This window comes from Puntigrus tetrazona, chromosome 3, assembly GCF_018831695.1.
Source record: "Puntigrus tetrazona isolate hp1 chromosome 3, ASM1883169v1, whole genome shotgun sequence".
In the NCBI taxonomy this organism is placed as follows: Eukaryota; Metazoa; Chordata; class Actinopteri; order Cypriniformes; family Cyprinidae; genus Puntigrus; species Puntigrus tetrazona.
The window spans coordinates 18,673,624-18,684,666 of record NC_056701.1 but is presented as its reverse complement, the minus strand read 5'-3'; the positions used below and the strand labels follow the sequence as shown (position 1 = coordinate 18,684,666).

General features: G+C 41.7%; 1 pseudogene; it reads right to left on the bottom strand.

Moving 5' to 3' along the window:
* Window positions 1–10,244, bottom strand: part of LOC122341322 — a 13,785-nt pseudogene extending 3,541 nt beyond the window's left edge.
* Window positions 10,245–11,043: the final 799 nt, after the last annotated feature.

The following is an 11,043-nucleotide window of genomic DNA, read 5'->3' as shown; positions in this document are numbered from 1 at the left end:
CCAAAATGGCTGACATCACCACAGCTCCCTCCTCCCTTAGTCTGGCCCGTAGTCTTTGGTCCTGTTCCTGACGCCGCTTGTGTCCCCACAGCGTCCCAGCCAGCAGACCCCCGGGGAACGAAGGGCAGCCAGGAGGATCGACAGGGGCCAGTAGGGCCCGGGCCTCCACCACTTCAGCGGGAAAGAGCTGCTCCAAGGGCGGGTACGGCGAGAGGGCGCTGAAATCTCCCAGCAGACACTGCAGTCTCAACGCTGCCAGGGACAGAAGGTCATCCTCGCAGGCCGGCAGCTGGCCTCGCACCACCATCTCATGACACTGAGACATAGAGAGAGGGAGAAGGGAGTCAATCGAGGGAAAGTTTACAGAGTTCACTAGTGTGCTGTGTTTGTATGTTTGCTTTTCACTCGGCTGATAAAGACATTATACACACATCGGTCCACACAAGTGTGAAACTAGTCGGCATTAAACAAACAGAGATGAAGAATTGGAAAATCCCAGTTTTAAATGTTCCATTACTATAAGTAAAGTTAATTTCTCATAAAACAAGCGATAAACAGCTCTACTGAAGACTCAATTCAATTTAATTCAGTTCATTAACAGCATGAATGTTGAAAAATTCATGATTTTCAATAATTGAGCTTAAGGGTGGGCGGAATAACTGTGGACACGATTAACTGGTAGAGATTTTCTCTATTGCGGTTACATAAAAGTTTTAGTTTTTTTTTTTTCCAAAGGGATTTTCAGCAGTGAAAGAGAGCTCAAAGACCGAATACTGAAGTTATATTTGCTGCTTTATATTTATATTTGCTGTTTCTTTGTCTTAATATTCCTGCTGTCTGTCATTGAAGTTAATAGCTTATATAGCTTTAATAAAAATAAATACATATTTAATTTATACAGGACAAGAATTTGCAGTGTTTTTATATACATTTGGTTATTTTATACAATGAATGTATCATTTCTAATTTATTTGTTCTACTGTAGTTTTTTTTGTCCTATTGCTTGTATTCAGTTTTTAATTCATATTCACCCGCTGACTGTTTACTTGTCTTCAGTCAGTGAGCTCTTTTTTTGGGGTAGTTTCGGTGATATTGATACTGGTGATGAGAATCATAAAATTTCTACAGTGTCAAAATTTTTGATATAAAGACCTTATTTAGAGCATTTAAATCTAATGACATATATGGTTGCCGTGAAATAAAATGACTCATATCCCTAATTTAGCTTTCTTATTTCTGCTCGTCTCTGCCTGTCTCATTTTACCTGCTCATACAGGAAGAGGTACTCAATACTGTCTGTACTGATGTTGTCGGTGTCCAGCAGACAGTAGAGTTTAAAGCAGAGTCTGCACTGGCAGTCAGAGTCTGGATCTTTAGCTGACAAACTGGAAGACAAAGATAGAGGTTCATTAATGGAAAATGCATGTGAATCAGAACATGCAGAACCCCCCACAAGCACCCTAAAACTATGTATTTGTCTTAAACTATAAGTCTTTAAGTAACTCAGGAGGTTTGTCAGGCAGTGCATGGCGGCAACAAATTAAATCCACCAACGCTTCCTAAACACACAACTAAAATCACCATAACAGTGTCATCATTCCGAAACATATGACTCACCCTGATTTGCTAAACTTTTTCTGCTGTGTGAGCAGTTTTGTACGAGCGGGTTTGTTTGTGTGCACACACGTATGAGTGTGAGAGAAAGCCTAGGCGTGTGTCCATGAACCCACTTCTGGGAAGAGTTGGCACTGCGACGAGCAAAAACACACAAACACACTTCCCAGAATAAAGCAGATGCCTTGAATTCTGGCTGGCTTGGCTTATCTCTCCCTCCACATGAGTTAATGACATCAGCCTCACCTTGAGATGCCTACTGGAACACTGAATACTAATAAAGAGCTGCTTGTCCATTCTCACAGTGTGTGTGTGTGTGTGCGTTTCGGTGGGGGGTTGGTTAAACTGTGCTAAAGTGCTGGGAAAGTGAATCAATCAATGATGAAAACACAGATGCACACTGTACTGTACTGTGGCGCTATCATGGATGGTAAGATCTTTGTAACTTGACAAATACCATGGTGCTGACTACATGATCTTTACATAGTACTTAAAAATACCATAGTATAATTATTGTTTAAATGTTCAAAAAAAAAACATGGTACCATGTACAATAAACTATAGTGCTGTGGAACTTTAGATCAAGTACATTAGTTGTATTACACATATTACAACAGGTTGAAGATATATAATCAAAATGCTTACTTTTCAAACCTGGTGATGACATCTGCAATTATTGTGTTGCCCCGATAGCTTTTTTTCCCAGCACGAGTTCTGCTCGAAAAAGAGCGAGCGTGTTTGGCTGTCCTGCAGCCAGGCGTTCCGCCATCTTCCTCACGACCTGGACAGAGAAAAAATCTAATTGTTAAACTATTATAGTATTTATTTCTATTTTGAATTAGCTTTCATTTTTACAGTTTATTCATTGTATTAGTTTACTAATTGTATAATATTTCTGTTTAGCTCTAATTTATTTCTATTTTAGTTTTAGTTCACTTTTCACTGTTAGTCATTTAAGTGCCCAAACTTAAAGTCACATAGTTCTGAAGCATAAGCTTTTCATCTAATATTTATATCTAATATTTATAAAAGAACAACAACTGATTCAGAAGTAATTATTTTAGTTCTAATAGCAACAAATGCTCAAACGAGAGTAAAATGTTAAAGTAACAGAGAAAATTAATAAATAAATACATAATCTTGCATTTTTCTGGAAGGGTAATAGCAAAAACAGAACTTAACATTACATAAATAAATGCACTTAAATAAATATGTCTGTTTGGTTCTTATTACTTGCATGCTAATGATTAATCCTTTGTGTGCCAAAGGTGGCATATGGGCTTAAAGTTCCCATCCCCTGCTGTAGAGGAAATGGTTGATGCAATACCTCATTAGCCGTGGTGTGCGAGGTGATCGGTATCTGGCAGCAGCCTGGTCCAGGGTAGTGCACAGTACACAGTATCTCCTGCCTTCCCATCAGCCCCTGGATCTCCTCCCACGAGGGCACACACTCCCGGCCGCGAGTCTTCTCCAGAGCCTGGGCTGCCAAGAAGACGCCGCAGCTCTCCACCTCCCGGGTCCACACTCAAACTCTGAACCCTGATAGCCAAAGAAAAGGACTTTAGGACCATTTACATAATTTCGCATCTAAACCGTAAAATTTCCCTCCAAAAAAAAATCGGAGAGAATTTGTGTGGCCTCTTTTTTTAGTTTGTCTATTTGTGATATGTAGTGTCAGACACTTTGTAATCACATGCACGGCAGAGGCCCTATTTGTGTTAAGTAAACACATGCGGGAAGCGTCTGGGGGCCTCGGGAGAACAGAGACTCGTCCGTTTCCATTACACCAGCCGCCTCTGTAATCAAAGCCCTGTGGTCAGCGCACCATTTCCTCACGGCACACTCGTTTATTTAGCCATTCTCTTATTTTCTGTCTATCCTCTGGGCCTGGCAGTACTTTAAGAGTCAATTAGCCATGGGATGCAGAAAGCATCGTGTCATTTCCCAACCCCTCGGGGAGAGGAAAAGAACGAGCGAACAGGAAGTGCACTTTCCGATCCAGTCAACCTCAGGCAGCCCATATTTCCTACACACTCGACCGCAGGACCGGAGGCTGTTGTGTGTGTTTATACTCGGGGACTTCTAGGTAACGTTTATGTGTGCATGTTGAGATCTGGCTGGTGGGTTTTAAGTGTACACTATATAGATTTGTGATGTGCGTAACGCACCTCTTCAGGTGAAAACGTAGGTATCTGAGTATGCTGCAGCTGGGCAGGAAGGTGCAGCTCATGCAGGTGAGCAGCTGCCAGTATCTGAGCTGCGGATTCGGCTGAGTCTGGACACTGGAGTTGGTTATGCTGGTCTGTTTAATAAGTTGGCAGTAGAGTTCATCTCGGAGCGGCCGGAGGTCGAGGCAGGTCTGCAGGATCCCTGTATGAGAGGAATGGGCTCATGGGCGACTCTAACTGCTGGAGGCAGTTAAAAAGCCTCACCGCCTCTTCACGGATTGAAGTGTAGCCTTTGCCTGCCATATCTATAAAGAAAAGTGAGAGGAGGCATGTTAAAATGTGTATACTGTAGTCAATAAAGATTCAAACTTGAGACTTTATTCAATAACTGTCCTGGAACATGACACCCATGTCTCTGTAAATGGTCAAATAAAAATCTTTGTTTGTCCAATCAGGTGCTTTTTTGCCTTTTGACTTTATACACAGTAAACCAGATGCCGAGAGCAAGATAGATAAACTTATTTATGACTAATTTGTAGAGCTGCAAAGGAACAGCTTAGATAGCCAAAGCGACATTCAAGTCAGTATTGTACAGAAATTGTGAAATTTGTTTGCCATCATGAGGTATATTTGATCAAGATCAAGTCTTCTTGTATTGAAAATGTCAAATACACTGCGTTTCTGTTAAAAACATAAATCGGAGCGGCTCGTTTCACAAGCGTGCAGAGAAAGGCTTACAAAACAATTACTGGGTTGTTCATTTTGACATTTTCTGGGTTGGCAGATGAACCGCAGGTATGATTATAACACTCAAACATGGAAAAAGTCTGATTTTCAGGATATGACACTTTTAAATCATTCAGCATTTAAAACAGCAATATTCCATAAAGTAATAGTTCCACATCAATACAGGTTTTCTTCATAAAGGTTTTAAAGGAAGCTGAGAGCTTCAAAGCACTTGAAAACAGATGCCGAGTTTGCTTTGCTTCTGCTTGACAGGTAAATATATTGCTTGATGACCATGATCACACCAAATGGCAGGGTTGTGGAAAGAGGGTGTGTCTAATCTGATTGGTTCATTGAAATGTTCTTTACATGAGCAGTGGTGTGTGTATATGTGATACATGCCATGTAAGTGTGTTTGACTCACGTGTGTGGTGCAGGCTGCCATAGGGGAAAGGCAGCAGTGGGGCATAGGGGGCTCTGCGTGTACCTCAGGATGGGATTATGTTCAGTAGATGTGTTCTACAACCTCTGGATTGAATTTATTCTCCTGTACAAAACAACACACATAAAGCAATGCAAGGTCAATTAAACTCGCTGGTATATAAATAAACCCAAGACTCTGTGTATCATTATATCCCCATAAACACATGAACACTTTGTTATGGGGTCCGTAATGAAATGATGAAATGATGTTTTACATGGAAATGCTTGCGTTTTCAGAAAACGCCGAGGGGATAAATGAAAGGGAAACAGATTTCAGTTTACAGATGGACTTGACAACTCTGGTCAAGGTCTGCTCTGTGTATGTGTGTATAATGGAAGCTGCTTTGTACATTTCAAGATGAATCAGGGCAGTTTATGTTTGTTGTGGGATGTTTGCATGTAACAGACATAATAAGCCAACCTAAGAGCAGTTAAACGTGACAAGACTTCCTGTCAGTAACCAGGAGTATGCTGTATGTATGTATGTATGAGTTTGTGAGAGTTAAAATAAATATTACATACATATATAAACTTAAGAGTGCAACATTTTCACCAAAACAGAGCTGATTGTATTGTACGGTCATCATACAATTTTTAGCCAAGACTATATTGAAAATATAATGCACAGCCTATCTTATCAATAAGAGATATTATAGAAACCAGCAAGGTCATTTAAGGGTCCGGACACTTAACATTTCAACCATTGCGGTTTTCACGCCTGTCTCTGCCTGTCTGTCTGTCTGTTTATGCTGCGACCTCAATGGGATTCCGGGAGTTCTGTGGGCTAGCAACTAGCATCCTATTAATACAGATCTATCCAAGAGCGCCGGCATTACATCATAACAACAGGGTTATTCTGAAGAGCTACTGCTGCCTTCAAAACTATTTCCAGAGACACGGGATACCGAGGAGCACATCTATAAGTGTAAAATCACTAGCCAACAAACTAAGAATAATATAGTGGGGCAGAAAGATGATGGTGGGAGGGGTTTAGATGGTTTACACACCGTGTCTGTATATGTGTGCTATCCTGAACTTGTCTTTAGGAGCTAAGCTGCCATATTATATATATATATGAAATTGTATAAATGCCTTATGTCTTGTCACTTCTGCTAAGTTTTAAGCATCCTTTCTAAATAAGCGTGTGTCCCTGCAACATTTATTATCCCTCTCGATATATGTTGACATGCTGTCGTGTTCATCTGCGTCGCCGCTTGTTCTCTCACCTCAATGTCTCGGGATGAGGAGCTGTGTTTGGCGTCTCGACTGGTGCTTTGCTGTCTATGACTTTCTGTAGCACACGCCCAGTGCACCGCCTCTCATTGTAGTGCTCAGAAAGAGTCTGTAGCAATGTTTACGACCATACACCGTCAGGCTCAGTAACCTGTCACACATACACATCAAAGAGGCCCATATTTAGTGCAACTCTTCAAAAAGTGTCATTCACAAAGTGGAGCAATTCAAAAATAAGGTCTCCTAACAATTAGGAGAGTGCATAAACAAATAAAAGCAAAAAAGGCAATAAAACATATGCTTATATTGTTTCTGATTAAAGACAAACGTCCTAAAGCTCCAGCATTCTGACAACCTCATACTGCACGTGTTGGGGACCTGCAGTAAATGCGCCCAGATGTTCTTTTTATGAGGATATAACTGATATTTTGTTTCTCTCTTTAGACTGTTTGGGGAGAAATATTCACAAGCACTCACAAAGAGCAATATCTAGCAAATAAAATACTTTACAACAGAATAATGTATATTCGCTTTGGAAATTTATTTCTATGACTATTTCATGGTTACATTCCTGATATTTCCAGGTTTTCAGAACCAGTGGGTGTTCTAAAAATTTACAGGCCCAAATATTTGGTGTCCACTGTAAACATCTCAGATTTCTTAGGTGAAAATTGTACCTTATTAATGTTTTCATTAGCAGATCTGTTTTACTCTGTGGATTTGAGCCAAAGCATTAGCCATGATATTATATGACAACTTGTTTGTTAAAAGAAGAAACTGTTTCTATCGTGTCTGCTGTGCTGGATAATGAATGACTCTGACCAACTGTTGTTTTTGTACATTGACACACACATACACACACACATACACACACACACACACAAAGCATTACTTTCAAACATACTCACACTTTTATCTAGGAAAGTCCTAAAGCTAATCTGGGAAAAGTTCAGAGTTTTGTGGTGCTACAAAGTTTGTGTGTGTGTGTGTGTGTGTGCGTGCGCGTGTGCGTGGCAGGTGTGTGTGTGCGTGTGTGTGTGTGTGTGTGTAGTGTGTGACCAGAACTGTTAAGGTGCCAGAACGCAACGATACTACATTTCCTGAACTGTTCGGAACATTTCAATAGTCTTTCTTCAGATGTCATCGCCTCTCGTTTGTTCACCTCATTTTCGTTTTTTGATCTAAACAAACTTATTTGCTCAATCAAACTTCCATGCCAGTACTCACGCCAGGCTTTTAAAGGTGATCCGCACAAAAGATCAAAGCTTTCATATAAACGCACGCTGATATGAGCGCAAATCTTAAAATAGCGAGTGAAATATATTGCAACAGCTTCAAATCGAATGAATCTCGTTCCGGTCAATTATTTACCACCTCACCTGTCAGTGGTCGTTTCCAGCAGTAAAAATTTTTTAACCGGGGGCCTTTTTTCGAAGCTAGTACAACAATATTTTTTCAACCAAATGCTGAGGGAGCAATGTTTGGTTGTAGTGGTCTTCCACCGAGTCACTAAAAAAAAAAACACCCGCATAATAGACCGTCCAAGTGGCCCGCAGATATCGTACTGCTAGTAATAGTCGCCACGTAACAACAGGAAAGTGAAAGACAGCGCGTTTCAGCTGCGCATCTGTCCGGTCGCCGTAAAGAGTCGGTGCGGAGTTCTGTCGTAACATCGTTCCAGTCCGGTCACCTCTCGGGAGCTGCTCGAAAACAAACAGCATATCGTTCACGTCATAACAAATGAGATGGCGATTCCATTTCAAACTCGACAGAAGACCGATGTGTCATTGAAACATTTCAAAGCACACACGGCGCCATGCAGAAAGTCGATCGAGTGACGCTGAAAGAGCAAACAGCATAAACAGTTTCGTTCACACGTCGGTAGCGATACAACCGAGTCACTCCGTCTTAATAGAGGTTGTGTTGGCAAACATATCCGGGGATGTGTGTCTTCCTCCAGCATCTTCAGAAAGCCTGTTCATGCACAACGTATCAGAGCCATCAATCACAAAGTGCTTCTTTTTGGTGCCTCAAATAATTTGGTTGTCTGCAGCATGGTCACCCATACCTTCCTCAACAGGTGTGTGTGTGTGTGTGCGTGTGTGTGTGTGTGTGTGTGGTCGCTGTGACTGGTTGGAAGACTGTATAGCTTGCCGCATGAGACACTGAAAAAGCCGGTGGCTTGGGACTCCTTCACACTGAGTATTACTTGCCCCCAAGCTTATTATTGTCATTACGTGACGAAAGATTATGCTGTCAAAGCTCAGCAACACACAAGCACCATTTAGCACGCCCCATCAGTGACTACCAGAATACGGTCAACACTTAGCCCGTGTGTCAGCAGCTTTGTACAGCCACCTAACTGTGCAGTGTGTCAAAGCTGGTTTCTTTAGCCTTCGCAGGCGACTGACGCGTGTGTAAGTACGATGAGACTTAGTAGCGACAAAAACTTCCTAAAATTGAAGTAAATACAAAATTGAGTCACAGAGCTTTATATTAGTACAGGAAAGGATCACAGACATCACACCGGAGATTAATGCGAAAATCTGAAGTTTGCATAACACTTAAAATATTTCAAATAGCAATATAATACTACAGTTTCATATTTCTTATTTTTGATCAATAAAGTGTTTCTTTATAGTTTTTTCAAAAACGCTTAAAACAGTTGCGGTTCATTCGATAATCACTAAAAATTATAAAGCGTTACTAATATCTGTAAACAATATTGCTTTATTACATGTTAAAGTATATTGCTAGTTTATACTACTTATAATTATTTTTACAGCTGAAATATGGTATGTCTCATTTACGGTTGCTGCATGTCTGTGTGTGTGCAGTGTATGCAGGTGTGTGTGTGTGTGTGTGTGTGTGTGTGCAGATTACACACAGATTGACACAGCAGATAATATTTTAGGTAATATGAGTCAGATTGATAATTGCAGATACAAGCAGCCAGTGCAGAACTGGTTTCCAGTCCACTACATGCTAAATTCAAATAAGTACAAAGCATTGAGATTAAAAGATCTCTGAACAAGCAGAATAAAAGAGGTCATAATTCAGTCGTACACCAGCATGCATAGAATACATTGTTTTTACAGTCTTGATGACAAATGGTTTCGATACCCAGGAACAGAGCAGTTAAGCAGAAGTTTCACTCAGATCACCATCTTTCTGTGTGATGACTTCTTTTCCTCAATTTATAGACGAATGTCAGCAATGTCATTGTAACCTGTTCTTCGTTTCAAAATGCACACACACACACGTCATCACTGGTCATCACATATAACTATTTCTTTGAGGGAAGTTGTGTCGCCAACAGCATTCAACAGCAGAGCACAAAACTACCTTTGCATATGCAGAATATTTTCATTCGCCGACACAAATAACACACAATAATGTCATTGTCTTTCACTTTCACTACGTGTATTATCGCCGGGCGCCGTGAAAAGACCGAAATAAACGTGCGATTGAGGCAGGCGCCAGAGTCATCGCACTAAAATAGCGAACAGCAGTTTCAAAGAAACGTTAGCGGCCTGTAGGTAGCTAACAGTTAAAAAAAGAAGTTGTCAACCAAATAGTGAACCGCTGGGGTTTAAACAGCGCGGCTCATAATACACGGGAACGTTGTTCATCGCCGGCCAGAAGTCGCCGCTGATGTTACAGCGTCTGTAATGTTCACGACAGCAGTCAGGTCGTTCTTCACACCAACATCCAACCACGTTTGTGAACCTGCTAGGGCACTGGGGCAGACATAAAATAAAGACTTTCCCTCAGTTCTTTCCTCACAAACAGAGCAGGCCATTGTATCAGCCAGTGCCACATTGCCACTTCTGAAGTTGGGAGGCTCCTCGAGTTCAGCTCACTCAGTCTCTCTTCTGCCCAAAGATGCTGCACAAAAGTCACGCCAGCAGTCTCCGCAGGCTGGGGCCAGTCAATCGTTTTATGCACCACGCAGCTCGCAGCCTGACCCACACACAGCCTGACTCAGCCACAGCCTCTGTCACTCACCTCCCACGCCATGCTGACCACTCCAGGCCAGCTCAGAAACACGCCTGCTGAGGTCACATTTTCGTAAAGTCAGTGGTCTGGCTAGTGGCACTCAAAGACTTGTTAACAAGAGCTTGTATTTGAGCAGGTAAAACAACAGAGATATTGTCAACATATGTTTGGGAATGCCGGGCGTCTTTAGTGCAGAGGTCATGTACGGATGGATAACGAGCCGGCTCTCGCACAAACACACGCCGCTTAAACAAGCAGCGAGTGAATTGAATGAAGCTAAACAAAGAACATTTTAGTCTTCTTCGTTATATTCGAAGTCGTACAGCTGGCACTGGCTGCTGACTTTCACCAGTCTTCAAGTCATTTGCCGTCATGAGTTCTTGAGCCTTCATGCTGAATGTTTTCATACGATATATTCTGCATCATGGTTTATTCGCTATCGTCATCAACATCAATCGCTTAAAGTTACATAGTAGTTCAGGCATATTTAATGTGATACAGTGAGCATACCATTAATCGCCATCACGTTTATAAACTTGCATCGAATATATCGTTTCACATTTCTGGAATTTCCAAAGTCTCATTATTTCAACCTGCCAGTTCGGTCTAGCGCCTTCATTCGCGAGGTGCCGTGTTCGCAGTAAACTTCGAATACGCACTTCGGTACATTATTGCTAAATTGTTAGCGCGCGCAGCCCGCCTGTATCACCTAAGTTGAAAAGTCAGACGAAAGTCAGCTTACAGACACCATCGCAGCAGAGAGCAGAACGCGGCAGAGGCGCAGGCAGCATGCCAGGAAGCTTCCTTCGTCGCAGAAAGC